General features: G+C 35.7%; 1 pseudogene; it reads left to right on the top strand.

Moving 5' to 3' along the window:
• Nucleotides 1–385: 385 nt before the first annotated feature.
• On the top strand, nucleotides 386–962 carry LOC102855901 (annotated as a pseudogene).
• The last annotated feature ends 4,701 nt before the right edge of the window (nucleotides 963–5,663 follow it).

Raw genomic sequence — 5,663 nt, 5'->3', positions numbered from 1 at the left:
ACTGAACATTAGCTGTCTCACATATATATTTGTTATTGCCATCTTGAAATGGAACTCATGAGACAGTGGTTATGAAAAATAGTAATATTCATAGAGTGTAGAGTTAATTGAAGACATTATCAAATATGGTAACATTTGCAGCTGGACCTCCACAAAATCAGAAATAAATATGCAGATGGTTGAAACTAGCCTGCTTGTCAATGAGCCATTAGGCACATTTTTCCAGCTGTCAAAAATTTTTCTATTTTTGTTAAAAGTTCATATTTGGTAGCTGATTGAGAGACCAATGAGTATCATTTCCCCCTTGACTTTGTGTTTTATAAATATTAAAGAGAAAAACCTGTTTAAAAGTATTTTCTGGCCCTTTGCCACTTTAACTGTGAGAATGAAGACCATTCTCAGCAACCAGACTGTCAACATTCCAGAGAATGTCGACATTACTCTGAAGGGCTCCACAAGTTATCGTGAAAGGCCCGCGGGGTACCTTGTGGAGGGACTTCAATCACATCAATGTAGACAGTGTCCTCGCGAAGAAAAAGAAGAGGCTTCGTGTTGACAAATGGTGGGGAAACAGGAAGGAACTGGCTGCTGTTCGCACCATCTGTAGCCACATACAGAACATGATCAAGGGTGTTACAGTGGGCTTTCATTACATGATGAGGTCTGTCTATGCTCAGTTCTCCATTAACGTTATAATTCAAGAGAGTGGATCTCTGGTTGAAATTCGAAACTTCTTGGGTGAAAAATACATTCGGAGAGTTCGAATGAGACCAGGTGTTGCTTGTTCGGTATCTCAAGCCCAGAAAGATGAGTTAATTCTTGAAGGAAACGACATTGAACTTGTATCAAATTCAGCTGCTTTGATTCAGCAAGCTACAACAGTTAAAAACAAGGATATCCGAAAATTTTTGGATAGTATCTATGCGTCCGAAAAAGGAACTGTCCAGCAGGCTGATGAGTGATAGCTAGGAGTTTTCCAGCTACAGAAATGAGGCCGGTCAAATCATATGCATCTGATTTCAAAATGGATCTGATTCTTTTTTTTTCCATTTTCCCTATATTTTATTAATTTTCATAAACATTTACAGAGATTTTGGGTTTCCATTCATTCATTGTTGCACTATTCTCTCTACCCTCCTCCCAGTTTGTTCTTGTCCAAATGCCACAGTGCTTGTCAAAGCCAGTTCTGATTAATCTTCTTTGTCAGTGTGTCCTTTGCCATTCCCTATCACTCCTCCCTGAGAGAGACTTCACCCTGAGTCATAAGGAAAAGGGGATTCTTGTAATAAAATTCTATTAATTTGAAAAAAAAGTATTTTCCCTGAAATTTTTTCTGTAACATTTATAGGTTTGTATATACTCTCTTTTATTATAAAATATTCCGATCTAATTTCAAAGAAAGTATCTTTATCTATATACATCTGCACATTCATGCTTCCAGATACAATTCAATAAATACCTACCTTATTTTACTTTTACATATATGTGTTAGGTGCTGTTAAGTCGAGTATGACTCATAGAGACCCTATGAGCTGTAGATCTGAACCCTGTCCTTTCCTGTGTCATCCTTACACTCCTGGTAAACAAGAGCCCATTGTAGCAGTCATTGTGCTAATCTGTCAAATTGAGGACCTACCCTCCATCCTTCCAAACATCATGTCTCTCTCCAAGTTTTAGCATCCTTTAGCAACCTGCCCAAAGTATGGAGGTGAAGTCTCATCATCCTTGCTTTGTATATGAATATATATTAAGTCCTTCAACATACACACTGACTTATTTGCAAGACAGTATTTCTTAATTTAGTTCTAAACTATGTACTTGTCAATAGAGTTCTCTGAAAAAACCTTATAGTTACAGTAATCTAGATAAATAGATAATCTGTTTAGATGCTTGAATAAATAGAGAACATTATTCTTTTTTTATATTTTCACTTGTTGTTGAGATGAGTTAGAATCGACCTTTAGCTGATCCTCTGGTGAATTTTAAGAGGGAGTTAATTGCAAGGAAGGAAGTTTCCTATTCTTCTCTTACACAGCAACTGGTGAACTCAAACTGTGTGCCTTCAGAATTGCAGGGCAGATTCTTTCCACTAAACCACCAGAGGTCACATATTTTCACTTAGTAGAGAAATTTATTTTCATAAACTATGGATCAGAATAAAAGTTCCATTATTTCTGTTATACAGATAAAGAAATGCCAGAATGAGTAGAAAGCAGACTACTGATGTTAATTGAGAGTGCTTTAGTCTTTAATTCTGAAGGAGTTAATTGAGGGTTACCAGTTAGCATAAAGGAATATATACCTGTCAATCTTGTACTAAATTGGATATACTTCATTCAATTTGTGATCCCTGGTGAAAAGCCCTTTCAGACAGAGGACCAATAACAATTATAATGAAGATACTGTATTTTGAGACTTGCTTTCATTTATACTAGGAAGAGCTATTATTTTAAGGTTCATGAGAGCATAGGGCATTAACATAAGACATATACCATAAAATCATTGTGATAAGAATGCATAAAAGATATATTTCATTCAGGAAATTTTGATCTTGAAGTCTTGGTTTTCCTGTTTAATTAAATTTATTTTTTTAAGTAAGAAATAATGAGTCTTTGCTGAATCACATTTGTAAGTATGTTGTCGGTGCTGTTATGTGCCATGGAATCAAACTTGATGGATAGCAAACATATGAACAATAACTCTGAATCATGTCCTATCTTGAGCCAGCTTCATGCCTCTGATACACCTGTTTCATTGTCATAGTTACTGTGTCAATCCATCTTATGCAGAACCTTTCTCTTCTGTACTGATCCACTACCCTTCTAAGCATGATATTGTTCTCCAAGGACATACCTAAAGTATGTGAGATGAAACTTCAAAATTGTTACCTCCAAGAAGTAGACTGGTTTAACCCTCTCTGGGACAGATCTGTTTGTTCTCTTGGTAGTCTGTGAAATGTTCAATATACTCTTCTCCAAAACCATAACTCAAAGACATTGATTCTTCTTCTGTCATCTTTATTCATTGTCCAACTCTTAGATGGATAGCTTGTAATTAAGAGAAACATGGCTTGGATCAGGTGCATCTTGGTAGCTAGATTTACGTTGTTGCTCCTTAGTACTCTGGAGAGTTCATTGGCAGCAGATTTTCCCATTCCAAGTCATCTTTTGCTTTCTTGACATTGGTGCCTAGATTGTTTATTGTCCAAACAAGATGAAATTATCAACAACTTCAATTCTTTCACCATTCATTATGACAGTGTGTATGTTTTCTTGATGTTAAGATGCAATATATAAGATGCAATAGATATTCAAGAGTGCAATCAATGATTTTCTATAGCAAACACTTTAAGTTCTCAATTTCAGTGAGCAGAGTGTGCCTTCCTCTAATCCTTAGGCCACAGTCTCCTTCATAATGTCCAGTCTCCCGAAAGAACTGTTCTGTATATAGATTGAAAGGTATGAAGAAAGTATATATCTTCAGTGCACTCCCTTATTTATTTTGAACAATGCAGTGTTCCCTTATTCTGTTCTGACAAGAGATTCTTGGCCTAGATATAGGTTTCACATTCCAGATTTTGTGGAATTCCCATTTTTCTCAAAGTTAGCCACACATTAGTGACTGTATGTGATGCACATAGTTAAAACAGAACCAACAAAACATAAATAAACATCTTTCTGGTACTCTCTACTTTCAGCCATTATTCATCTGACAATCAGCAACAATATGTATTTCTGATAGTTCTCTATCTTTAGATAATCTGCAAGATTTTTCTTGCATGTGATATTAATGATATTATTTGTCATTTTACATATTCTGTAGGATCTTCTTTTCTGAGAATGGAAATCAATAGAGGAAGACCCCAGATGCGATGGCTTGACACAATAACTGGAGTAATGGAGGTAAGTATGTCAGATACAATGAAACTGGCTCAGGGTAGGACAGACTTCAGAGCCATTAAACATAGGACCACACTGAGTCACAAGCAACTTGATAACACATAACACCTCTGTAATAACAAATCTTTGAAAACTCCATGAACAATAGAATAAATATGACTTTCCATTAAATATTGATTTGTATGTTACAAAGATTTGAACTCATGAGATCATACTTCTGAATTTCTCACCACTCAGATTCATCTTCAAATACTGAAATGGCTGGGAAACTGAAAAATTAACAGTATTGTACACTAGAATGGAAAAATTGCACAATAAGCCAAAATAAAATATTTTCTGCTGGAAAATATGTGTATGCTCAGATAAATTAAAGAAAGATTGGAGCATATTATCAACCACAGGTTTTGAATGTTGAGAGGGGACTTCCTAACTTGAGGTCATGTGGACTAAAATGAATCAATCTCAGGAAGCAGTGGGTTTCCCAGCAATGTCTCTGTGATGCTCAAGGTGCTGATGGCTTTCAGTGATGATTTCTGTATAGTGATTACTCCAGCTGAATTTTATAGTTAATATCCAGCTTAAGAGAAGAGTTACGTTTGACTTTTAATTTGTTTATCCATAGAAAAAATTGAACAATTAGATCCAAGTCTAATTGTTTCTACAAGAGAAGTTCTTTTATTTGTCCCTCTGATCTTTTCTTATAATCTTCCTGATTGTCAGTTCTTCCTATTGATAAATCAGATACACTCACTCACTCACTCACTCATTGCATTCAAATTGAAACTTACTCATAGCGAATTGCACAGAGGGACAGCACACATCTTTCTCCTTCAGAGCAGCTGGTGGATTTGAAATGCTTACCTTTAATCCTTACATAGTAAGTCAACAGAGGCTAATGTCCTGCATGGGGATTTGACAGAAGAGGTTAGATTTCCCCGCTATCTCTTGAGGATTTAATTAATAATATTTAATATTTTTTCCTTTTGAAAAGAAAAAGAAAAAATGTGTTAACATTGGGAAAATAACTATTTAAAAGAAAAGCATAGTCTGGAGAAAACATATTTTCTCAATGGCAAGACTTCTCATAACATTCACAAAAAAGCAGATAAAGGGATCTCTGGTGGCCTAGTGGTAAGAAGCTGCGTTGCAATCCCAAAGACATGGGGTTCGAATCGACCAGATGTTTAGTTGTGCCAGTAGGATCCTACTCGATAGTACACAACAAGGGGGAAAAAGTTGGTTCAATATCCATATTAATTTGAATATTAAAAATTACTTAACAAATTTTCCCAAGAAATATTTGTTTAATCTGTCTGTTACTATTTTAGTATTTAGATAATCTTTAGCAGAATCTTGCTTGCGTGTGAAATCAATGATATTCTTCTATAGTTTCCACTCTCTGTTGGGTTGGACAGAGAAGAATTCCATTAAACAGCATAAAAGCAAGAGCCTGTGGTGACAAAGGAAGAATTTCAAGCTTCACTGAAAGAATTGGCCAAAATCAAGGCCCCAGGAATTGATTGCCTACAAAATGACATATTTCAACAAATGTACATTGCCCCGGATGTGCTCATCAAGTTGTACCAAGAAGTCTGGAGGACAACCACCTGGCCAACTGACTGGAAGATATTTATATTTGTTCTCATATGAAAGATAGGTGACCCAATAGAGTACAGACACTATAGAACAATATCATTGATATTGCATGCAAGCAAGATTCTGCTGAAGGTTATACAAAAACAACTGGAACAGCACATCAACAGA

Source organism: Elephantulus edwardii, unplaced genomic scaffold (genome assembly GCF_000299155.1).
Source record: "Elephantulus edwardii isolate Elephantulus edwardi_28Jun2011 unplaced genomic scaffold, EleEdw1.0 scaffold00347, whole genome shotgun sequence".
NCBI lineage: Eukaryota > Metazoa > Chordata > Mammalia > Macroscelidea > Macroscelididae > Elephantulus > Elephantulus edwardii.
Note: the sequence above shows the minus strand (reverse complement) of the source record. Positions and strands in the feature narration are given on the sequence as shown.